Source organism: Notamacropus eugenii, chromosome 1 (genome assembly GCF_028372415.1).
Source record: "Notamacropus eugenii isolate mMacEug1 chromosome 1, mMacEug1.pri_v2, whole genome shotgun sequence".
NCBI classification, from domain to species: Eukaryota; Metazoa; Chordata; class Mammalia; order Diprotodontia; family Macropodidae; genus Notamacropus; species Notamacropus eugenii.
In genome coordinates this window covers 416,741,271-416,767,804 of record NC_092872.1, presented here as the reverse complement: position 1 = coordinate 416,767,804, position 26,534 = coordinate 416,741,271, and the positions used below count along the sequence as shown (strand labels likewise).

Sequence of the window (26,534 nt, the reverse complement as noted above, 5' to 3'; positions counted from 1 at the left end):
TGAGGTACCACCTTATATCTATCAGATTGGCTAACACGACAAAATAGGAAAATTATAAATTCTGGAGAAGATATGGAAAAAATGGAACACTAATGCACTGTTGGTGAACTGATCCAATTATTCTAGAGTCTGGAGCTATGCCCAAAGATATCAAACTCTGCATGCCCTTTGACCCAGCAATACTACTACTACATCTGTATTGGAAAGAGATTTTTTTCAAAAAAGGGAAAAGGACCTATATTTACAAAAATATGTATAGCAGTTCTTTTTATGGTGGCAAAAACTTGAAAATCAAGGGGATGACAATCAATTGGGGAATGGCTGAACAAATTATGGTATATGAATGTAATGGAATACTATTGTTTCATAAGAAATAATGAGTAGGGAAATTTTAGAAAAACCTGGAGAGACCTATATGAACTGATGCTGAGTGAAGTGAGCAGAACCAGGAGAACATTGTACACAGCAACAGCAACATTGTTCCACGATCAACTTTGAAAGACTTAGCTCTTCTTAGCAATGTAATGATCTAAGACAACAGACAAAAGACTCATGATTGAAAATGCTATGCACATCCAGAGAAACAACTATGGAGGCTGAGTGCAGACTGAAGCGTACTTTCTCTCTCTCTCTCTGTTTTTTCTTTCTCATAGTTATTCCTTTTTGTTCTGATTCTTCTTTCACAACATGACTAATGTGGAAATATGTTTAATATGATTATACATGTATAACCTATATCAAATGGTATGCAGTCATGGGGATGGGGGAGGGGAAGAAGGGGGAAAAATTGGAACACTAATGGAACTCTAATTGGAAGACTAAAATCTTCAAAAGTGAATGTTGAAAACTAAAAATCAATAAATAAAACAGCAATATTGTATGATGAACAACTGTGAATGACTTAGCTATTCTCAACAATAAAATTATCCAAGACAGTTCTGAAGGAATTTGATGAAAAATACTATCCACTGTCAAAAAAAAGAACTGATGGATTCTGAGTGCGGATAGAAACATACCTTTATTTTAAAAAATTTTTAAAAATTTTTTTTGTTATTATTGTTCTGTGTTTTCTTTCACAACATAACTAATATGGAAATGTGTTTTGCATGACTGTACATGTACAGCATTGCCTTCTCAATGAAGGGGGACAGGAGTAAGGGAGGGGAAAGAATTTAGAACTCAAAATCTAAAAAAATGAAAATGTTCTAAATTATTTTTACATGTAATTGGGGGAAAAATAAAATACTTAAAGAAAGCATTTATTAAACTCCTCAGAAGTAGAGATAGAAAATTAATCTGGACTATTCCTTGATTCCCTTGGATTGAGAACTAATGAAGCAGTAGCATCAAAGGAAAAGAGGCAAGATGAAATTCTTTATTTAAGCCTCTTTGAGGCAGCTATTCTCTGACAACTCCTTTCCCATCATTGTTTTCTTCCAAAGGAAATTCAAAGAAACATGCCCCATTCCCTACTTCTAAGAAGAACAAGAGTGTTGGTTCAAGTAAAAGTCATTTCCACTGGGCCAACTGAAAGGTGGACCTAAGAAAGATTGGCTCTATCCACCCACGATGGGGGGAGGGGAAGGGAAGTCCAAGAGGAAGTAGTTAGCTTTTCTGCTAAACATAAACATAATAGCTCCAACTTCCAGATGTTTTATTTGGACATGTTGGATATGATATCTAAAAATAAATTATTTTATCCTGATTTTAGATCCAAGAGTCTCAGACCTTGAAGAGTCCTTAGAAGTCATCTAGTCTAATCCCTTCATTTTACATATTGGAAAACTGAGGTACAGGAAAGGAAAGGGACTTGTCTAAAATTGTATAAGTATAAAGTAACAGCTTACATTGAACGCAGGTCCTTCAATCCCATATCTCATGCTTTTTGCACCGACAGTCTTAATAATAATAATAACCCACATTTACATGGTGCTTTAAGGTTTACAAGGTACTTTACAAATATCTTATTTTATTCTTCCAACAACCCTACGAGGCAGGAAATATTATTATTCCTTTTTTTATAGATGAGGAAACTGAGGCAGACAGAGATGAAATGATTTGCCCAGGGTCACACAGATAGTAAGTGTCTGGGGCTGGATTTGGATTTACGTTTTCCTGACTCCAGGTCTACCTAATTGTGCCACTTAACTGCCTTCCATTTGTGAGTTAATCATAACAATGATGACTAGATGCTGAAAGTCAAGCCTACTAGGTTAAAAATTTGGTCATGTGACTATCCGGAGGACAGAATTACTCAACCTAGCAGTAGAACCAGAGCGGGCTAGTGGGGGGAGAGAATTAAGAAACAGGTGCAATAAAGGAAGATGCCCTTGCCCCACTATAGGAAACAATATGACATGCTAACAGCTCTTGATCAGGTCATATGGGAATTGTGTGAACCACACTGTCTCCATCTTGTGACTCAGTTTTGGAGATAACTCAGTTCCTTTCTATTCAGTTATGGATCTAGTCCAATTTCTGTCTTGTGAGAAAACTTTATTCAATTATAGGAATTGTGAAAAATGAATTGTGAAAAATTATGGTTAATTTTTGGGAAATGAATTGGGAAAATTTATTTATGGGAATTATGAAAAGTTTATTGCATTGTTTGAATCTAGTCTTGTGTGGCTGAAAAGCTGGACCACCTCTGTTCCTTAGAGACGCTTCACTAAGGACCTAAGTTATGCTGACCAGAAACTGTCGGACCTAAAGACTGATGCAAAGAGTTTTCTCACAATTACACACCTTAAGCAGGGGGTTCATCTCCAGTTGTCCTGACCTACATCTTGCCACTGTTCCCATATGGCTCCAGAGGAGAAGGTGAGGCTGATGACTTTGCACAACCTCCCTCACTTAAATCCAATTCCCCCACATATCATGGCATCACCTTCCTGATGTCATAGTCCTCTTCGAGAACAAACAAAAACAACCACATCTTATGAGACCCATGTGTCTTATCTGAAGACTGGCCCCAGTTACCGTTCCCATGTTCCTTTGATTGAATACAGATACCTGAGGAGTGGGGAATACCTGGAAAGACCCTAATTTTTCTTGCAATTAGAAATCAAATTATCTAATCTTGTACCTGTCCTGTTGATTGTTTTCTTTTAAAAATTTGTCTCCCCCTGTGTTCAGGGTCCAGTGCCAAGCTGAGGAGGCTTGGTTGCAATTTGTTATGTAATTGGCATGTTTTTGTTGTCATTTAGTCATTCTGTCATGTCTGACTCTTCATGATCCAATATGGACTTTTCTTAGCAAAGATACTGGAGTAGTTTGCCATTTTCTCCTCTCGTAGATTAAGGCAAGCAGAGGTTAAGTGACTTGCCCAGAATCACACAGCTAGTGAGTACCTAAAGCCAGATTTGAACTTGGGTTTCCTCACTCTAGGCCCAGCACTCTACCCACTGAGCCATCTGGCTGCCTCCATTGCTTAACAAATCAATATGCTCAAAAGCTTGAACCTTTGTTTCTTCGGTTATTTCAGATTTCATCTTTCACAGTTGCAGGAGGTGTGATGGAGAAGATACAGGACTTTTCAGATGGAAGTCATTCTCCTTGCTTGATTTGTATCACGGACTTCATGAGGTATTTATTTCTAGTATGTTTTGCAATGGCTGCCTTTGATTTTACTAAAATGTCCAGTCAAACCATTTGATCTAGTCCTTAGTTGCATCTATAAACGTGAGAGTCCCAAACAGTTAGGCTCAAAATGAATGGTACCTCGAATCTGTGCGGGGTAGGAATAAAAAGGTATCAGGGCAAAGATTCAGGGACTTTCATCGGGTAGAACAACTTCTGCAGATAGTCCTGCTCTGTGGGATACGGAGAGTCATAACTCTTTTCAACTCAAGGACCGTGGTTCATAAGCCCTCACCTTTATATTCTCCTAGGGGAAATAAGTCAGAAAACATAATTGGTTCAAAACAAAGGCATTTTGAATGAAAAGTATCATGAAAGGAATCATGAAATACTATAATAAGAAAGTAATAATAGAACATTCCTCCATAAACCTAGGGCACAGTCTCTCACAACTTCATACATAATTAAGGAGAAGAATGGACACAGATGTGCAGGGCTACCCAAGTGGAAAGATACAAACATTAGGAGCATGTTTCCAGGATACATCTATAGATGGGCACATGCTACCAAGACATGCCTGTGTATAGGCTTTTCATAGCTCTGTGTGAGGCCACTAATGCTGTCATACTACCGGGCTTTCTCTCTGTTAACTCCCTCAGCATGCTTGTGCTTATATTTTACCTGAGAATCAATTGTGCTTATTAATATGATAATTAATATATTAATGTATGACCAATATAGCCAATTATTAATGGCTATAGTCTCTACTTTCTTTTTAGGCAGAAGCTGGTCATTTTATGTTGTCTGTTGACTATTTGTCATATTGACACATTAAATTTTATTGCATCTTTGGACAGATACAGGAAAGTTAGTTGTTTTGGTTGTGGTCATTGTGAAGTTTTAAAGATTATTTTCATGCAAGTTATTTGTACAACTAATTTTATTGTGGGCAAGCTAAGTGGTGCTGTAGATAGAGCTCCAGGCCTGGAGTCAGGAAGACTCATCTACAAATCAGTTCAAATCAGGTCTGAGACATTTATTAGTTGTGTGACCCTGGACAAGTCACTTAACCCTGTTTGCTTCTATTTCCTCCTCTACAAAATGAGCTGGAGAAGAAAATGGCAAACCACTGTAGTATCTTTGCCAAGAAATTCTCAAATGGGGTCACAAAGAGTTGGACACAAATCAAAAACAACAATAACAGTAATTATTTTGTTTGGTTAGTCTCAAGATTGATGCTAGGCCAGGCTCCACCAGGCACATAGTTAGAGAACTTATCTCTCTTCCAGCTTATGACACCAGCTGGAGTCTTCAGCTGAGGTGTTGTTACCTTTTCCCCTAAGCAGAAGAGCAGGTTCTATCATCTCTCTTTAAACTTAAAAAATGGAGGCTTAAATTTTATCTTTTTTTAGGGAAGCACATATCTAGTCTCAAGTTAGGTGACTCAGAGTTACCTAATAGCTAGCTAGCTAGCTAGCTAGATAGATAGACAAAATGCTGGGCTTGGAGTCAGAAAGACCCAATCTGCCCTCTGTATGCCTCAATTTTCTGAACTGTAAAGTGGGAGGAATAATAATACCTATTTCCTAGGGTTGTTCTAAGGAGCAAATGGGATAATATTTGTAAAGAGCTTAGTGCAGTGCTTGCTGAAATCAAGAGGGAATGTTGTCAGTTATCATCTTTTCTCTCCAGAAGGCAAATCTCTACTTCCAGAGGACAAGCTCATTTGGAACACAGAGTAGCCAGCCAGTTAAGTACATCCTTAAGAGAGTAATTTGTCTTTGAATCTGCTATATCAACAGACAACTATCTCATCTGGAATTAAAAAATTCCTTGTGTAACCTCTCACTCCAGCCGTTCCAGCTTGGTAATCATTGCCAGGGAGACTCAGGAGCCTGGAAGTAACTATGGCAACTGAGCAGACTTTTGCCAGGGTAAACAGGACCCACGACATTTGGAGAAGGGGTACATGGAGAATCCATCTTAGCCAAACCACGTGAGGCAGTGCGAGGGCAGAGAGGTGCAGCCACCATGCTGGGACTGTGGCATGGAGATGGTTTTGATTCTGGGACTATTCTCTGGGGCAGAGAACTGGGAGGCAAGCCTCTCCTGACAGATTCAAGGAAAGCCCAAAGTGCAATGTGGTGAAGAAGCCGTGTCACCACTGGAAGGGGCAAGTCACAGGAGGCTGGTGAGCCCAATACACATCAGGCCCCTTTCCCTCTTCCTTTTTCTCTAGTTGAGTAAACTACTCAACCCTTGAGTTCTCTTCTCACCTGGACAAGAGAGGAGAGAAGGAGTTTATTCTGTCCCTTATCAGCTTCAGCTCTAGAGTTAAATATCCTGTGAAGCATGACAGTATGTGTCACAGGTGAGATTTGAACTCTCATCTTCCTGGCTTCGAGGTCAGCTCTCTATCTATTATCTACCTGTGGCCGGTTCCCCACCCATTACACCATTCTGCCTCTCATTCCACATATAGGCTGTAATAACCATAACTGACATTTCTATTAACATACCTTATCTGATTTTAGCCTCCTACCCTGTGAGGTAATGAAACTGAGGCTCAGAGAAGTTAAGCAATTTACCTGTGGCCCCAAATGTGAAATTTGAACCCTGAACTTCCTGGCTCCAAATCCAATACTCTATTATACCATGTTGCCAAAACCTACCTTGAATTCTTAGTCCCCTTCCTCTACTACCTTCCCTAATCCCAATATAAATGTCTGGGACATTTAATACTATCAGGCCTTCGCAACACATTTTGTAGCGCATAATATCTGGAATTACACAAGATGTCTGGAGTTAACCAGTCTAAGCTCTCTATCTGTCTGAGCTCCCTAACCACTTTCCTATCAGAACATCACCATTTTATATTACATAAGTGTACTGGCCATCCTTGGGCAGCTAGGTGGCAAGTGGATAGAGCATGGGCCTGGAGTCAAGGAAACCTGAGTTCAAATCCAACCTAAGACACTTACTATGAGCCTGGACTAGTGACTTAACCCTATTTGCCTCAGTTTCCTCATATGTGAAAATGAACCAAAGAAGGAAATGGTAAACCACTCCAGTATCTTTGCCAAGTAAACCCAAAAGGACTCGCGAAGAGTTAGACATAACTGAAATGAATGAACAACAAAAATCAGACTTCCTAACCAGTCTCAGCCCCTCTATTAGAATCATATCCCTGCTTTTCCTTTGGGTTTGATGGTGACCATACACAACCAATTTGGGGTAAAGGGGTGAATAAAATAGCACCTCTGAGCTGTCCTGAAGCCGGGAGCTTAGACCTTAGTGGGCAAAGGAGGGTGCTGCTTTAGACTTGGAGCTCCTAAGAGGGTGGATTCTCAGGATATCCCACTTCAACTATACCAATGTCATGGATCCTTGGAGGTCACCTCCTCCACTTGAGTTTCTTGAAAATGGGAAGAGAAAAACATCAGTATCAGAGACTATAAGTGAGGAATTCTCTCTGGCAGCTGATATACTGAGAGCTGACCTCAGGATAAAACAGTATAAAGTTAAGCTCCTGGGCCTTGGTTAATTACCAGAGGACCAGTCTTTCAAATGCAAATTCTATCCAGACACAGTATCTGCTACCAGGTATTTGCTACTTCATGGTTTTTGTCTTGTTGTCAGAGCCACAAAAGATATTTGACTGGTATAGGGGAAATTTGGTGGGAGGGAAGGGACTGCTCTAGGCCAGGCCTGCTGATTCAGGATAGGAACCAAATGAGACACTTGTAAACCATTAGACATTTGCTTAACAATAGCATGAGAAAGATATACAGCAAAGCTACAGCTGTGTTTGAGGTGGATAAGGGTCCCCTCCTCTGCCTCAGAAGAAGGCCGATTAGGGCTGACCCATGTAGCAGAGAAGATTCCATCAAGCCTAAGGGGCTGACTCCTTGTGGGCTAGGTTTTTTATGCTCTAGCAATGGGGAAGCTACCTCAATGGTCAAAGTCTAATGGACTAATTATATCTCAAGGACTATTTCCTTCCCTTTCTGGAAAAAAAAATTTTAGCCTAGATGACTTGAAGTAGATGTAACTCCTACCACACAGGATATACATTAGATAGTACATTAAAAATACACAGTCAAGCATATCACCCAGCACTTGGGTGTGTGGAAATCCAGATACGAAGGTAACTTTATCCTTTATTTGAGAAGTCCCTCCCATCTCCTTGACCATCAACAGTAAATAGGTTTCTGGGGTATCCAAAGCCAGATAGGCAATGGGCTTCCTTCCCCTGCTTGTCTTCTTTCTTCCTCACATAATTAGCTACTTTATAAAGATTGTGAAATGACAATGCCTGGTTTGTGCCACATATAACCTTGGACTGTGAAATAACTCAGATACCAGGACTGAGCCCTACCCAAAGGACAACTGCAAATTGCCTGGATCCCATTTTCAAAGCTAATCGGGTTGGACTTTAGTCGGAGAGTCACAGAAATGCAAAGATCCTGGTGTTCTTGGTTTAAAAATTGAACCCACCCAGGCTGGGATGCACAAAGGGACAGCTACAAATTGACTCTCTCTTTATAGCAAGCAATATTGGGAATGCAAGGCCTGGTTAACACACCTAGACAGCTTGACGGAAATTAATATTTAATCCACAAGCATTTATTAAACCAGTAATCCCAATTTCATTCTTCATGTCATCCTTAGCCAGAAACTTTTCCACTTCATTTTCTCTTTGTTCGTAGTCCTAAAATTAAATGCTAAGAGACCCAGAACAGACTCTGGTCACCTAACATACAGAGACTGATGCTATTTAGAGATCTTAATATTGATAATGTTTAATATAAAATTTTAGAATAATCTCTTTGTTCTCTCTGAAGTAAACTCAGAGAGTGCCTCTTCCTATGTCAGCAAAAGCCAGCCAAGGCCGACTCTACACTCCTTAAGGAGACCTTTAACCTAAGACACTATATCTTGAATAATAAGACTTTCCTTTGATGAATAATGAGACTTTCCTTTGATGAATCTTATTATCTATAGACACATACTATGTTATGAATAATGGGACTTTCCTTTGATCTATAGACATATACTATGTTATGGCGTATTAATGATAAAGAAAATATAGACATCTTAGATCATAATTTCTATTGAACATTGTTTACCCTTTCCTATGTCAATTATCTGTTTAAGGGAGGAAGCCTACCACTTACTAGTGGTGGGGTTTCTTTCCTTATCACCAAGACATATGCTTACCCAGCTGGAATCCCAAGGCCTGACCAACATTACTTTGTTAATTGTCTTGTCTTACTAAATTTATGATTTGTTCAACTAGGAGAGTTCCTTTCTCACGGCAAAATGTATATAAGCCAGAAGATTTCTGCACTGGGTAGCCAGAACATTTCTGGCTCCATAATGCATTATGTTACCGTTGTCTTTAATAGGGAATTGATTAATTAATTAAATCATAAAATGTATGCATTAGCCTGTTGCCTTTCTTTAACCAAGTTTTCAGGTCAACAATATCAAACACAACTAGCCCCATGCCATCGAGTGGTAGAGAATCATCCTTGTAGCTATGTCCTCTCCAAGAGAATCCATAAACATACATCAAGTGCTTCATCCATGCAAGCTGCTTCCCAATGCAAAAACTCCCCTTTTTAACGATATTTCTCCAGGGATGCTCTAGAATTGCAAATCATGGAGCACATAATTTCTAAGTAATTAAAACTGCCAAACAAAACTTTGGAAGAAGAAGCTAGTCCTTGAGGGGAAAATCACACCTCCCCTCTGGGGGAACGAGGGGATTCCTACTTTCTTCCAAACCCCTTTAACTGGCTCTCTCCCATGCTACCAGAGTTCACACACCTCCTACGTCAGAGCCATAGCCTACCTCAGACTGCCCTGGGAACTGGCAAGTTTGCTTTCTAAGGCAGATCACCAAGAATGTGGCCAGTCTCCCCACCAGTCAATGGTTACTACTCTTTAATCTCATCAGTTTTGATCCAAAGAACTTCACTATTGGTAAAAACATAATAGAATGTATAACACTTCTTATTTCTTTTTAGAACCATAATATACTGTTGCTTCTCCTGCTTGTTCTTCACCTTCTGTGATTTCGTCCACTAGGAGGATGGGCAGAAATTAACTGATCAGGGTATCCTGATCAACACACACACACACAACCACCAACAATTATTTCAGCATGAGAACTGGTATAATTCAAATCATTAAGGAAATGTTTGATCAGAAAAGAAGGTGGATCACTCACATTCAGGAAACTGAAGGAAAACTGATAGGTAGCCCAATATTGCAGTGGTATCCAGGAAATATGAAAGTATCTAGAGAAAGGCTTCTAGCTCATTGAGAATGGTGCATATTTCACATTTGTCTTTGTATGCTCAGTGATTAACCCAGTAGTAGGCACTTAATACATGCTGATTGATTGACTGGGGAGAAGAAACATGGAGATTGATAGAAGGAACATCTGGGTTTAAAAAAAAAGTGCTATCATCCAGATTCTATTCAAATAAAAGAGGTCCAAGCATGGTTTTTCTAAGGTGAGGGAAGATGCTGATGTGGGAGAGAAGATCTCTGGATGTTAGATTTGCGTTGTTAAGTCTGACCTTTTAGAGTTTTCTTGTCAATATTTCTTTCATTACAGCCTTCTAGGTGTTGGCTTTTTCTGTAAATTATCCACTCTGAAGGGCTGGACTTAGAAATTCTAGAGGAAAATTTTAAAACACTAAACACATAACATTTCAAAGGCATAATTTGTTTTGAATTTCTGAGCAAGCTATTTAGACTTAGTAAAGAAGTCAGACTGGGGAAGCTAGCTGGCACAGTAGATAGAGTTCTGGGCCTGAAGTCAGGAAGAGCTGAGGACTTCAAATATGACCTCAGATACTAGCTGTGTGACCCTGGGCAAGTTATTTAAATTATGCATAAGCTTCCTCATTTGTAAAATGGAAGGAATAATAGCACCTCCTTCCCAGGACTGTGATGAGGATTAAATGAGATATTTATAAAGTGCTTAGAGTAATGTTTGGCACATTTTTGTTCTTATTCAGTCATGTTTGACTGAACCCCATTTAGGACTTTTTTGGCAAAGATACTGGAGTGGTTTGCCATTTCCTTCTCCAGCTCATTTTATAGATGAGGAAACTGAGGTACACAAGGTTAAGTGATTTGCTCAGAGTCACACAGCTAGTTGAGTGTCTAAGGCTGGATTTGAATTCATGAAGATGAGTCTTCCTGATTTGTAGCCCAGTGCCTGCACCACCTAGATGCCAGTTTGGCACATGGTAAGTACTTTACAAATATTAGCTATTATTATTTTAAATTTTTTTATTATTTTTAACATTCATTTTTTTAAATTTTGAGTTCTGAATTCTGTCCTACCTATTATTGAAGTCAAGAAATGTGATATCAATTGCACATGTGAAATCATGTAAAACACATTTTCATATTAGCCACATAGCCAAAAAAAAAGCAAGTAAAATAAAGCAAAAAAAATTATGTTTCTCCATAATTTGCAGAATTCAGATTCTGCATTCAGATTTCATCAGTTCTCTCTCTGGAGCTGGATATCATTTTTCATCACAAGTCCCTCAGAACTGTCTTGGATCATTATAGTGCTGAGAGTAGCTGTCATTCACATTTGATCATCACACAATACTGCTGTTGTTGTATACAATGTTCTCCTGGTTGTGCTCACTTCACTTTGCATCCGTTCAGATAAGACTTCCCAAGTTTTTCTGAAACCAACATGCTTGTCATTTCTTATAGCATAAAGTATTCTATCACAATCATCTACCACAACTTGTTCAGCCATTCCCTAATTGATGGGCTTCAATTTCCAATTCTTTCCCACCACAAAAAGAGCTATTAGCTATTATTATTAAAGCATTCCATTTTTAAATAGAAAACTCATAAGAGCAGGGATCTTTTCTGCATCTTCATTGTGTGGGCTCTCCCTAAAACACGTATATACTGCAGTTGGGGTGCCCTACAAATGTGGGTCCTAGAAAAAGCTCATATTGGTTTGAAGTACTTTTTGATCTGTATCCAATCAAAATCGATAGGCTGTGAGTTCTCAATAGCACGTTTACCCTCACCAGCCTACCAGAGGACATCTTAATTCAGTGCAAAATCAGACAGTATAGCACATTAAGTGATGAGAAAAGATACCTTATGCATATATGAGCTACATCTTCCCACAGATTATCATACTACCAGTGGTGGAGGACATACACAAAAACACATATGACCAGAAACACATAGAGGAAACACATAGGGACATATACACATATGTGGCCAAAGTAACTCATACTTCCGCACAGAAACACATGTAGCCAGGACAAACATGTATATATTTGTTTGCATGATATCTCCTCCATTAGAATGTAAGCTCCTTCAGGACAGCAAGTGTCTTTTGCTTCTTTTTGTATCTCATGAACATGGTAGGTTCCTGGCACATAGCGGATGATTGATGACCAGAACACCCCATACCTCTGCTGTTGCAGAGCTGCAGAAGTCCTGCAGTTAAGTAATCATGTTTTTCTCAACTGTTGATGACATCTCTACCCTCCACAGGGCCAGATATGACTGCTTAGTGTCATGTCTCCATGATCTGTCTTGTCATCTTTGCAGAATACATCTATCAGGCTCTGAGCAGCACTATTCTAATATCTACTGACCTACAACTATTTAGCTTCTTCACAGTGATAATCATTTAATATAATTTGAATCTCAATAAGGGCCAGAGTCTGAACTAATCAACCAGAAGAAGAGCCTGGACCTAACAGCATTTTTGTTCTCTGAGTAAACTCAGAGAAATCCTTTTCCTATGTCAACAAGCCTAGATAGGGCTGATTTAAGGGCAGTTTCCTTTGTTCATAGTCATTAAGGATGAGACCCTTAACCTGAGACACTATCTTGAATAATGGGACTTTTTCTTTTCTTAACATTTTATGGACATATACTATGTTATGGCATGTTAATGTTAAAGAAAACAAAGTATCCTGGGTCATAATTTCAGTTGACACTTTGTCAATTCTCATTGTATTTACCACCTATTCAATTAAGAAAATTCCTTTCTCATAATATGGTTAAACATAAATAGAGATTATAAATTTGAATGACATAGAGACCCTGAGATGGAATTGTTCTAAAATATATTTAAGCTTAGTTATTCTTTTATCAGTCAGTCAGAATTTAGGTTTTGGCTCCATGCAGCATGCATCAGCTCGCTTTAAGGAAATAAACAATATGAATTTATAATTACCTTTAACCAAACATTCAGGTCTACAGTTACTATAAGCTACTTTTTTGCCAACATCAGTAGTACTAAAGTACAGTGTCTAGAAAGCTCCTTTCTGACAAGGACTGGCTAATGCTCTTTTAGTGTCTATAAAGTATCCATCCAGCCAGGCAACACCAGTAGAAATCTCCAGGCTAAAATTAAGACCTTTTTTTAAAAACTGCTTTCTCCTGATGCCCACCGATGGTCTTTGATCACAGATAACTATCTGACTTAGGGTTAGAAAATTCCTTTAACTCTTTTAAGTCTCAGGTTTTGAGTGTTCATGACTAAATCCCATTTCAGCAGGTGGACTGGTACTATTATCAGGATTCTAAGGGTAACATGTGGGTGGCTATCCTCTTAACACAAGCCCCTAACTGTGCTTCCCCTTAATAATTAGTTAGTGGACTCAGTTCTTTAACCAAAGCATTTACTCAAATGGCATAGGAGGAATGCAGTTACAAAGACCTCCCCCAGCTCCAGGGAGGTGTTCTCTTCAAGGTATGCACAGAGTCTGAACTGGTTTGGGGCTGGGGAGAAGAATTGGCCTGAATTTAAAAGTACAATGTCAGTATAGCACATGTAGCAGACATAGAACACAGGCAACTCAGAACTTTAGGGTCTCAAAGGCCTTCCTTTATCCAGAGAGTGTTTAAGATGTTTGCTGTGTGTTACTTTCGGTGATGACTGAAATGCCCCAATAACATAGCAGACTTTACTCTGAGGGTTAGATCTCATAAGTGGACAGGCCCATTCACTATTGAACTGGGTGGAATAGTTTCCAACCACAGCAGTCAAGTAAGAACAAATACTATAGTACCTTGTTTTGCTCCCACAGAAGTTCTGGAGGAACTAAAGGGAGCTTGTGATAAGTATGCATAACCTGCTTTGCAAGGACAATGGTCAAGCACATCCTGACCTCAGGGAAAACTAGAAAGGTGGTGACATGACAAACAGCTCAGACCCTAGGGCTCATTCCCAGGTCACAAGTATCCTCAAGACTAGGCCTTTGTAATTAACCTCATGCATAATAAAGAGTGTAACCCTGAGGAGTCTGGACCAATTCTGACTGAAGGGAAAGTAGAACTATTTAAACTCACTCCTGCTTCTACCTCAGTGTGGAGTGTTCCTAGTGAGCACCAAACCTGCTTCCTCCTGGGAAGTGTAAGAAATACCTTCCTCTGCCCACTCTTGAGTTCTTTCAGTGAGAATGGGTCTTCCTGAGGGCATGCTACCAGGGAAGCAGTGAACAGCAGAAGCTAGTCCGGGCTAACTCCCTGACCTTGCCTGGGAAGTCCTGTGATCCCCACAAGGGTATTTCTGACAGTCAGATGGTGACAGACAGACTATTCTGTTACTGTGAATAGTTGATGTCAGGCTGGGCTAGGCAGATTGCTTGACTGCAGGGCTCTTCTCAGAGCAGGTGTCTCTGCTGAATTAGATTGTAAATTCATTGAAGTCAGGGACAGTCTTTTGTATCCCCAGTATTTAACACAGTGACTGGCACATAGTAGGCACTTAATACATTTTTATTGATTGATTGTGAATAAATCAATCCACTAGACTCCTTGAGTTCTTCTATGGACAGCTATAGTCTTTTCCACTTTCAGCCACTGGTTTGAATGGGTGGTACTGTAATCTCTCCAACTGGAATGTTATTGTGCCCTTTTAGCTGAAATGCTACATAGCTCTTTCAGCTAGGGAATGAGGCTAGGATTAACTGAAGCCTCTCCCCTTTGACTCTCTCTGAGGCTCAGTTCCCATGTATTTTGTCACTTGTAATAGAATGGCAAAAATGTAGCCTTTCTAGAACCTTTCCAGGATAAACTCTTCCCCTCCCTCCCTACTCCCTAGGAAACCATTCCACAGCTTTATTGCCTTAGGGCGATCAGATTCAATTCAATCAATTCCACTCCCCACATTCCTTTGGGAGTCTTCTGTAGATGATTTTTGTTCAGTTCTGTTGGACTCTTCACAACCCATTTGGGGTTTTCTGGGCAAAGATATTGGAAAGGTTTGCCACTTCCTTCTCCAGTTCATTTTACCTTAAGGAAACTGAGACAAACAAGGTTAAGTGTCCTGCCCAAGGGTCACACAGCTAGTAAGTGTCTGAGGGCAGATTTGAACTCAGGAAGAGTCTTCCGGAGTCCAGACACAGCACTCTATCCACTGCACCGCCCAGCTGCCCTATGTAGATGAAAAGCTTCCCACAAAGACTGGAATGCTGTGTGTACCCTGGTTCTTTGTCTGGCTGGCCTTTATTTATGTGGTTGAGTTATTCAAGCCTAAAACTCTTTCTAGGATGGAAAATATCTATTTTGCATCTAAAAGCCCTTCTCTTTACATTTCAAAGTTTCAATTGTAATTTCTATGTTTCTGTCTTTTAGCAGACCCACTTCTTCTTTCCTATCTACAATAGATCCTATCTTGTAGATTCATGAATACACAGTTCAAAGGACCAACTCTAAGTTTAGGGAAGAACCTAGAAAACATATTGTGTCCCTTTCCTTTTTCCTTTTGTTAGTGTGTTAGACTCCTCTGGGCCAGCCCAGAGATGTCTTATAATCATTTCTCCCCTTCTATGCCCTTTGGGAATTTCTTGAGTTTTATTAATTTCTCTATCTTCCACAACCTAACTCAGAATTCTCTATATGATAAATATTTTTTTTTTTAATTAACACATTGGTTTTCACAACAACTGGATTTGCCTAAGTGGGTGGGGAGGAGGAAAGAGTGAGATCAGTTCAGTTATCACTTGGGAACAATCCTGCCTGCATCCCCTTAATGCCACAGTTCCCAAACTTTTTGATCTTGAGAAATTCTTTTAACTCTTAAGAATTATTGAGAACCCCAAAGACCTTTTGTTTAGATGGGTTATAGCTATTGATATATGCCTTATTCGAAATTAGAACTGATAAAATTTTAATTTACAAATTCATTTAAATAATGATAAACCCAGTACATGTTAACATAAATATTTTTACTTTAAAGAACTATATTTTCCACAACAAAAAAAAATTAGAGAGAATTGTGGTTTTGCATATATTTGTGAATCTCTTTAATGCTTGACTTCATAGAAGAATCTGGATTCTCCTTTCTGTTGTGATATGTTGTGATGGTGATTGTCCTTTGTTCTCAAAGAGGACCAAAATGACATCACCGTGAAAAAGTGAAGTTTCAGTGAGTCCAACTGTGGCTGATCAGACCAATAGGAGCTCAGAATGCTCTACCACAGGCTGGGCACAGAGAGTCCCTGTGAATATTTGGGGTGGATACTCCAAATTTGTGCATCCTACATTTACTTCAGCACAGCACCCTTTCTGATGTGGGCACACCATGCTGAGCAATCCTGTGCCAGTGTCTCTCATGTTACACAGTCAAATCCAAAGTTCTTGAGAGACAACTTGAGAGTGTCCTTGTATTGCTTCTTCTCACTACCATGTGATCATCTGCCCCATGTGAGTTCTCTATAAAATAGTCTTTTTGGCAAATGTACATTTTGCATTCAAACAACGTGGCCAGCCCATCAGAGTTGCGCCCTCTGAAGCATAGTTTGAATGCTTGGCAGTTCAGCCTGAGCAAGGACTTCAGTGTCTGGTACCTTATCCTGCCAGGTGATCCTCAGAATCTTTCTAAGACAGTTCAAATGGAAGCGATTCAGTTTCCTGGCATGGCGCTGGTAGAATGTCCATGCTTCACAGGCATACAACAACGAGGTCAGCACAATGGCTCTGTAGATTTCCAGTTTGGTAGTCAGTCTAATACCTCTTCTCTCCTAAACTTTTCTTTGGAGCCTCCCAAATACTGAACTGGCTCTGGCAAAGCATGCATCAACCTCATTGTCAACGTGTACATCCCTGGAAAGTACACTACCAAGGTAAATGAACTTATCCACAGCATTCAAAACTTCTCCATTTGTTGTAACCAATGGTTCCACATATGAATGGTGTGGTGGTGACTGATAGAGCACATGTGTTTTCTTGTTGTTAATTATAGGCCAAAATTAGCACAGGCAGCAGAGAATTGATCCATACTTCGTTGCATCTCAGCTTCAGAGGTTGTATTGAGTGCACAATCATCTCCAAACAGAAAATCATGCGCAAACACTCCCTCCACTTTGGTCTTGGCTTGTAACGTTTTCAAATTGAAGAACTTACCATCAGTATGGTAGTTGACCTTGATGCCATGTTCATCCTCATTGAAAGTATTTGACAACATGGCTGAAAACATCATGCTAAAAAGCATGAGAACAAGCACACAGCCCTGTTTCACTCCATTGGTGACTGGGAAGGCACGAAAGCATTGTCCATTATCCAGAACCTGGGCAATCATGCCATCATGAAATTGACGTACAATATTGATGAACTTCTCTGGGCAGCCAAATTTTCACATAATTTTCCATAAGCCCCCATGACTAACAGTGTCAAAAGCCTTGGTCAGATCTACAAATGTTGTGTACACACCTCCGTTCTACTCTTGGCATTTCTCCTGGAGTTGTTGGGCAGCAAACACCATATCTACTGTGCTGAAACCACATTGGTTCTCAGTTATATGACCATCTTCCAGTTGAAGGATCAGTCTATTAAGGAGGACTCTATGTTTTTGTTGAAGTACATGAAGAAAATCCAACTGAACACAGCTGCTATTGTTGCTTAGTTGTTTCAGTCGGGTCTGACTCTTTATGATCCTATTTGGGGTTTTCTGGGCAAAGATACTGAATTTGTTTGCTATTTTCCTCTTCATTTGCCATTATTTTTCTCCTATTACTATGTAGCTATTGTTAAGGGGCCCCTATAATAAATCCAGTTGCATGGATTTGTGGTACTGTTTTTGGTTAACATTATAAAAGGCAAGAGTATATTTTTAGGTAAATCGTTGCAGACCCTGAAAGTCTCAAAGACCGCTTGGATCACGCATTGAGAACTTCTGCTTTGCTGGATTCCTCTCTAATTCCCTTAGAAAGGAAGAGGGTCTCAGTAAGGCCTATTTCCCCATAAGAAGTCTCCAGCTTAGAATGTGAGGGTTCTCCAGCCACCCCATTCAAGAACCCTGTGTGACCACATCAATTCGGTGACCTCCTCTACTCTAAAAGCAAAAGGCTAGAGCTGTGAAGGCTAAAACTTCTCCATTTTCTTTTGTACTACAGAGGTCAGGGATATGTAAAAACCCTAAAGATAATGACAGACCTACTTTATCCTACTGTTTAGGTTGGTCTTATCTTGTCCCACCAACAGTCTGAAGGTATACATTTACTGTGCAGTTTTTTAAAATTGGTCTTTTGGTTTTTTTTAGTCCTTCCACTTTCAAATAAAATGTTCAAATTTGGAGTATATGTAATTTCCCAAACCAATTCTATGTATTTTAAGATTTTCCTAAAAATTTTTGGCACCAACTTTGCCTTTCTTGTGTGATCACTAAAAAAATCCTGGGGAAATTCTAACCAAGACTGTACGATATCTAATTGTCTCCATTTTTATTGTTCTAAAAAATGAGCTTTCCTACTCATTTTAAAATTTCACTATTATGTCTCTTAGAGATGTGAGTTTGGAATTTTTTCATATTGGGGTTTTATTAATTTTTTCTACATGTGAAATGATCCCTATTTCAATTCTAGGAAATTTCCTCCAATCATTTCTTTTAATGTGAAGTTTTTCTTTTTCTTCTTGTTCTTTATATTCTGGAATCCCAATTAGTCTGATGTTTGAAACTCTCAATCTCTTGTCCAAATCTACTACTTTATCTTTTATTGTGATTACGTTAGGATTTTTAAATTTTTGTGGCAATCTAGACTTGCTATTTGATTTTACTCTCATTGACCATTGGTCTTTGCTCAGGTACATTTACTCATCTTTTATCTTCTTCCACTGAGTTTTTTTTTACCCTCTTATGTTGCCCTGCATTTTTATAAATTATTTATTTTTTTCCTCTTCTTTTGTTAAACTTGAATTTCCTTTTAATTTTTCTAATGTTTAACCTGTGGGCCAAAATTGAAGCTCTCAATTTATACAAACTGAATTTAGAGGCTTTTCATATAATATTTCTGATTCTGGTTTTGTGTATCTGTTTTCTGAGTCTCCTTTCAAAAGGAGCCAAGACCAATTTCACATGTATAATAGGTATCGTATTCCTTGCTTTCTCAATGGATGGAAGAAAGAGGAAGAGAATTTAGAAGGAAAATAAAAATGTTTTCAAAAAATTGTTTTGAATAAATAAATAAAAGCCAAGGCCAGCGGCCAAATAAAGCATATGAATTGGCCACAAAACCAATCAATCATCTTTAAAGTGCCTTAAAAAGATCAAGAAGTACCCAGGGCAAGATGCGTTCACACACCTTATATAGCAATGTCAATAATACAAGAGAAAAAAAAGGCAACGTAATATTAATTCTGTCAAGAGAATCTCACAGGAGGCCTTTGTTGTCCATAAATTTTGCTGCTCTTCAGACTCTTCATGACCCTATTTAGGGCTTTCCTGGCAAAGATATTGGAATAGTCTGCTATTTCCTTCTCCAACTTATTTTTACAGATGAGGAAACTGAGGCAAACAAGGTTAAGTGACCTGCCCAGGGTCACACAGCTAGTGAGTGTCTGAGGCCAGATTTGAACTCAAGAAGATGAGAATTTCAGATTCTAAGCCTAGTGCCCTGTCCTCTACACAACCCTAGCTGCCCTTATGTTCAATAAATATCAACAGGCAAATTATTTTATCTTTTAGTGTCCCTTCCTTTACTTCTATTTCAATTTCAAATGTCAATTGTGTTTCCTTTGTTCTTGTTGCTTGGTTTTTTTGCATTGCAGAATTTATGGTGTTTATGTTTTATTTTATTTTTTCACTGTCTTTGTAGGGAGACCAGAAATTTTGTTGTTGCCAGGAACACATTACAAAGGTAGGAATGTAGAATAAAAAAACCACGGTGGAGGTCACCAGTTCCAAGTCCATTCACATGGCAACCAGAGGCATTATGGAAACTGAAAAGAACCTCATCATCCCAGCTCCACATAGTTCCTTTGTAGTTTTGCTAAGTGGAGTCCCTAGATTGTTTTATAGAGGTACAAATTGATGGGGATATGGCTGGGGTTGAAAGGAATTTTCTAGCCCCCAGTGAGATCAGACACTCATACAATCGTGGAGCACAAGTCTAGCTGAATTCAAATGACAGATTTTAAAATGTCTAAGAGATTCTCGAGGAGGTCTGATCAGAGCAGACTACAGAATCTATTGCCTCCTTATTCCTGGAAGCTCTAAATCTTTAATGCATCAACATGACTGGTCACTATATCACACTGTGGATGAGTGCTTTCTATCCAGTAGAATCCCTATATCTCTTTCAGACAAACTGCTAAGGATGCCTCCCCCATCTCTACTTTATAAAGGCAATTTAGTTAACAGAATATAACAGAGATTACCCTGGCCTCTACTGCCTGAAGGTTAGGGATGTGACATTTCTTGCCTCCCCCAAGGTTCTCCAGTACCCTTAAGAGTGTTTGGGAGGTCAAGTCTCTCTGCCATTGGCTCATGCCCCCACTGGGTTGTATTTCCCTCAATTTTAGGAATTCCTTGCTTTTTAGTTCCATTTAACCACTTACAGTCAGATTAGCTTTTACAAATGAATACTTACTTCAAAGTTATAACAAAAAACCCATATTTAGGATGTTTATTTTTCCCCCTCCCCCGAAACTCCCTGGGGTGGAGTATAATCTGTCTCTCATACCAATTTAATTCTTGGTGAGTGGTGAGGGTTTAGGCTCACAATTTAACACAGTTCCTAGATAACATGATTCTACTAAGTTCCAAGGGCAACTAGATGTTACAGTGAGTAGAACCCTAGGCCCAGGGTCAGAAAGACTCATCTTCCTGGATTAAAATCTGGCCTCAGATACTTACTAGCTGTGCGACCCTGGGCAGGTCACTTAACCTTGTTTGCCTTGGTTTCCTCATCTGTAAAATGAGTTGGAGAAGGAATGGCAAACCACTCCAGTATCTTTGCCAAGAAACCCCAAAAGATTCATGAAGAGTCCAACATAACTCAACTACAACAACTCCAAGTTCCAAATCCATAGCCCCCCTGGGCTTCTGTTCTGGCACCCTGGCTTTGCAGGGTTTCCCTGACAAGCTGGCCGCAATATCTAGCTTAGAATTCTGACTCCAAGATCTTCATGGCTCAAGCTTAAGCTTAATAAGATCCCTTATTAGGGACCCTAATACCTGTACCTAGAACTGAAAAAGAATAAATGCAAGAGACCAAACCCCCATGGCAAGTTCCCAGGCTCAGAGAGCCCCAAAGGAGAAGGAAGGTAGCTCTACCCCTTTTGCCTCGCTGCTTAGTTCATACTCTACTGGAGATAGAGACAGAGACAGACTAAAATAGGCAGAGACACAGAGACAGAGAGACACAGAGAGAGAGAGAGAGACTGCCCTAATTTAGAAACACAGCCTGTGCAGCCGTATCAAAAAGGCTGCTCTCACCCAGGTGATGGTGGTGGAGGGAGAACAGCAGGATGTCTTTCCTCAGAAGCAGACCCCTGCTGATTCCCTTGCAGAGGCCTCTATTTTAGGTCATCTGAGCATGCATAACAAGGTCCCATTATAAAGAATGAAATTTTAGATTTATGTTTATTAAATTATATCTTATTCCATTTGACTCAATGCTTTAGCTTATCAGATGTTTTGGGGCCCTGACTCCTCACTGGTGTGTTAGCTACCTCATCTACCTTTGTATCATTTGAACATTTGGCAGGCATCCATCCCATCAGTGATTTTATCCAACTCACTGATTTTTAAAAGTGTTGTCTTCCCTTTTTGGAAGATTGCGATGTTTGTCCTTTTCTAGCACCTGACCTGTTTTCTGTCTTTCAAATAATACTGACCCTGACTTCAGTATTCCCTGCTGTCAATTTTTCGTGCATCCAATTGTAATAATAACAGCTAATATTGAAATGGCACTTTAACTTTTGCAAAGTGCTTTACAAAATTATATCATTTTGTCCTCATGATAATGCTGTGAGGCAGGTGCTATTACAACCATATTGCAGATAAGATGACTGAGGCAGGCGGAGGGTAATTTGCTTAGGGTGGTACAGCTAGTAAATATCTGATGCTGGATTTGAACTCAGGCCTTCCTGACTCTAGACCTAGCACTTCTATAGCACCTTCACCTTCTACACCATCTTAGCTGCCTTATATTCATCTGTGCCAGGTGACTTAAATTCATCCAGGGCAGTTAAATGTTCTCTTTACTTACTTGGGCTGTTAATTCCATATTAGCTTATCATTTTTTCTTTCTATTTCAAAGATCATTCTCCTTATCTGAGGAAAAATTAAAAAGTAAAATTAGAAACGAGCATCTCAGGCCACTCTTTGTGGTCACATATCATCATCCCTCCCCACTCTGAGCAGAAAACTTACCTTTCTCTGACACTCCTCACTCCACCAATATAACTTTTTAAAAACACAAAAACTTTCCTTTTTATTGTCCTTAGGTTTTCTCACCAGACAGCTCATCCTTCTAAGCTATAAAACTCCTGAAACCATAACTGCTCTTACAAGATTGGACCATAGTTCATATTCAGGCTCTCTTTTCTACCCTTGCTACCATTTTCTATCCATACCTTTTAAAATCTATTTAAAAATCTGTGTGTGTGTGTGTGTGTGTGTGTGTGTGTATGTGAATTCTCTACCTATTGACATCCATCTCTTCAAAAGACTCCCATTTCCCTTCCTTATTAGAATTTTCCCCAGGGTGTAAGTGGTTACCAGCCCTGCCCCCACCCTGGAACATGCCAGATATCCTTTGCCTGCTTCCAACTATGTTTGTATGACTCATTGTTGTTTTCAGTTCCCATTCTTCCCCTCTTCCCTCATTGGTCATTGAGTCATAAAAGCCTCTAGAAGCAGCAGCAACAACAGCTTCTGACTGGCAGTTCTCTTGCAACATTCAAGAAGACAAGAAGGTCCAAGCATCTCTCCCTAGACTTACCAAAGAGGGAGTGAAGAGTGAATGAATGACGCCAGTTTCAGAGCCTGCTTCCTCTATTGTGAAGGCAGGCAAGGCTGGTGCAATAAACCCTGCGCACGAACCCCAAGAGCAAGTACAGGATAGAGAGTGGCATTGGTTGTCTGCCTCACTAGCATCAGCCGAGGAGGGCCACTCGTGTTTTGTGCGACATGTTGCTTTGGAATTTCATTCTTGAATTTCCATCTATACTTATCTGATTTTCTCTATAAATTTCTTCTGAATCCCTTGAAATGTGTCCTCCTAAAATCAAGAGTGGATACAGTGGGGTTCTGGCGTCAGCTCATACAGGGTCACAAAAGCCCATTGTTAAATTTTCAGGAATTTTGTAAGCCAGTTGTTAAATTCAGCCATTGAAGTTTTACCAGCTCCTTGTTATTAAAAGAATTGGTGTCAACAACAGCAGACTGTATTTTCAGTAAATCATTGTCTAGTTTAAATAATTGTGGTTTTAATAATGAATATTTGAATGCAGAGGTGTGCTGTTTAACCTGCTTTCTGGAGAAGGCGGGGAATGTATGGAGGACACACTGTTAATTTTAACCTGCATTAGTATTTTCTCCTTCGCTTTCTTAAACCTAGAAGTCAACAAAACAATAAATCAAACTCAGATTTGTAGTGTTTGTTGATTTCTGAGGTTTAAATGCTCACACTGAAAATTCCTGTATAAGCTAGCTAGCTCCAGTTCACCTCTGAATGAAAGGAAACTTAATTACATCCTGTTCTCATGGTGCTAATACAGTGCTGGGAAGAACTCTGAGGTTAGCTTTAAAGTTATTAGAAACATTTCCTAAAATTAACATTTGACACTGTTTAAATCATCAATTGCAATGATTGTTTATTGATTCAATATTCAAAATAGAACAAGTTAATCATTTTAAAGTATTTCTGAATAAAATACATTCTATTTATCACCAAGCTAACAAATATCATACTAAGCTAGAAACTGTAGCTACAGAATTTGAAATTGAAATTATTAAAAGTGGTCGTGTATTTGGTCAAAGATGGGTGACATATTTTATGAGCTGCTACTGTTGTGTAGTGTACATAATATTGTGCACTGAATATGTGCATTTTTTGTTCTTATTCTGATTTGACAAACAGATTAACTAACATTCAGTTCTTGCAAGATCTGTTTTAATGATTGACATTTTTGAAGAATTTTCATTCCTTGATGTTGGGGGTGTAAGCTCAGTTTCATGTGGACAGTCTCGGGCAGGTAAAGGTGAGGACTTCTAAAACCTCAGAGTTCTCATGAGGCCCCCCAGGAACAGCTGGGAATTGAGGCGTGAGACACGGGCTATCTCGTGCATTTCCGCCTCTTCTCCATGGGAAACTTGCTGGGGAGAGCATCCCACCCTTGAGATTAACCCATGGTCTGAGCACACCTGTTGTTGACTAGCTAAAGGCTGAGAGCATGCCCAGTATTCAGGTGCAAACTATGCAGCGGGAGAGCTTAAGTAGGGTCAGGAAAGCCTGAAGGCGCTCTTTGCGCTGAAGGGCCCTTAGAGGGCAGAGGGTCCCTTCCCTCTCCCACTCCCATTCTCTTGCTGTAAGATCTTTGCCTCCTTGGGAGGAGGAGGATTCCTCTCTCCTGAGGAAGAATTCACCCTGCACATGTAACTAAGACCCTGAATAAAGCCTAACCCTTGTTTGACTCTGGAAAGTCTCTTCTCTCAACACGTTTATCTGGTTTGGCCAGCTGAAGACCTGCGACAGGTGAAAGGTAAGACTAGGGTAGCCCTTCGGCCTCAGGGCCGAACACCTTGTAATCAAGATCAACTAACATTCAGAAAGCACAAAAATTAATCAAACATACCATAAAAGCTTTGGAAAATTTAAAGATTGGTGCTAGAAAGAATGAATTTCAAGTTAAAGATTTTGTCAATTTCAATAAATTTAAAGATATTCCATTGAATGAAAATAACAAAAGTAATGTTTTTCCTTGGAATGTTGCTAGAAAATATAATTCAGCACATCAACTTATATCTTTAATCAGACAGAAATGATGATAACATTTTTAATTTATTATATGTTGTATATTTTTAATTTATTAGAACTATTGACCAGGCCTTATAAAAAACTAATTTTACCGTAGATAGGTGGTGAAAAAAGCAGTATCATTTAAGTAAAATTTTAAAACATGAAATTAATTTGAATATTTTTCAGCACTTGGTAAGTAGTAATGTAAAATCAAACAATATCCTAATTCCTGCAATGAAATAAGAAGCTAAAAAAATAGTTAACATAATTGTCATCAATAGTACTGAAAATGGAAGAAATTTGATGAAAAGAATCTATATAAAGGAGAGAAACAGTTTAACAGTAGATCATATATCAGATTTAATGACAATAAATTTACATTTAGGGGCAACTAGATGGCCCAATGGATAGAGCTCTATCAGGAAGACCTGAGTCCAAATTCAGCTTCAGACACTTACTTGGCTGTGTGATTCTGGGTAAGTCACTTAATCTCTGTTTGCCTCAATTTCCTCATCTGTAAAATGGACTTAATAATAACCCTACCTCCCAGGATTGTTGTGAAGATCAAGTGAGATAATAATTGTAATGTGCTTTGTGCCTGGCACAAAGTCGGCCCTGTATAAATATTAGCTATTTGCTATTTATTGGGGAAAGAGCTAGCAGATCAGGATGCAACTCCTTTCATTAAACCATGGTTGAATTGAAATCATAGGTTGGCTTCTGAGACAAGAGTTCAGCAATGATCAACGATAACATTCTGTAAGAATCAGCCCCCAATCCCCTCCAAAAAGTAAAAAATGCACAGCAGAGAACAAAAGAAAACCTAGAAGGAAACAAAGAAAAGCTGGGTAGCTTGAAAATAATGTGTAGTATTTATTGCATAGGTTTTCTTGAAATGGAAATGTATTGTTTTAGATTGAATCCTCTTTTATGTTCTGAAAATTTTTTTTCCTTTTCTGGTTTTTCTATTTAAGTTTAAAGTGAATAAGAAATTTACTTAAAAAAAAAAAAAAGAATCACATAGCCCTATAGAATTGCCAACAAAGAATTTTTCATATTTATAATTACTTTTAAATTGTGTGCTATACATCATTTATATTAGTAAAATTTATAATAAACTTTATATATGTCTATACATGCATACATTTTCCCCCAGAGAGCAAGTCATTAAACATTAACCAACACACCACTGGGAGGACATCAGACTTTTCCTGTCTTTTCTCTCTTTTTCACAAACTCTAGGAGGGAGTGATCACTTCCCTTCAAAGTTCCCACCGTTTCTACCCATAGAAATTCCAGTTCTTCCTTACTGGTAAGAATAGAATTCTCCACTGTTGGTTCTTTAACCTTTTGAAAGATGAAATGTTGGTTGTCAATTCTAGAAGTTATTGTCAGAGAGAAATAATCCAATAGATGTTTGAACACTATTATATCATACCTCTGTTCTAGTCTGTATCATAGACTCTTTATCTATATCCTCTGTCTGTCCAGGTGGTCTATGGTATACTCAGATGATAAAAGCATTTATTTTCATTGACTTTCATGCATATGCTCTCCACCATATTTCTCCCATCTGGTTCCTGGATTTTTATGACATGATTAAACCTTCTTTAAAATTTGTTTTCTTTTCATTATTATGAATGTGATAACAATAGTAGCATTTTCCTACCAAAAGGGAGCAGAAAAGGACTG

The 26,534-nt window shown here is 39.0% G+C and overlaps 1 pseudogene; it reads left to right on the top strand.

Moving 5' to 3' along the window:
• The window catches only part of LOC140518068 (E3 SUMO-protein ligase KIAA1586-like), a 47,399-nt pseudogene extending 21,814 nt beyond the window's left edge, over positions 1–25,585 (top strand).
• The last annotated feature ends 949 nt before the right edge of the window (positions 25,586–26,534 follow it).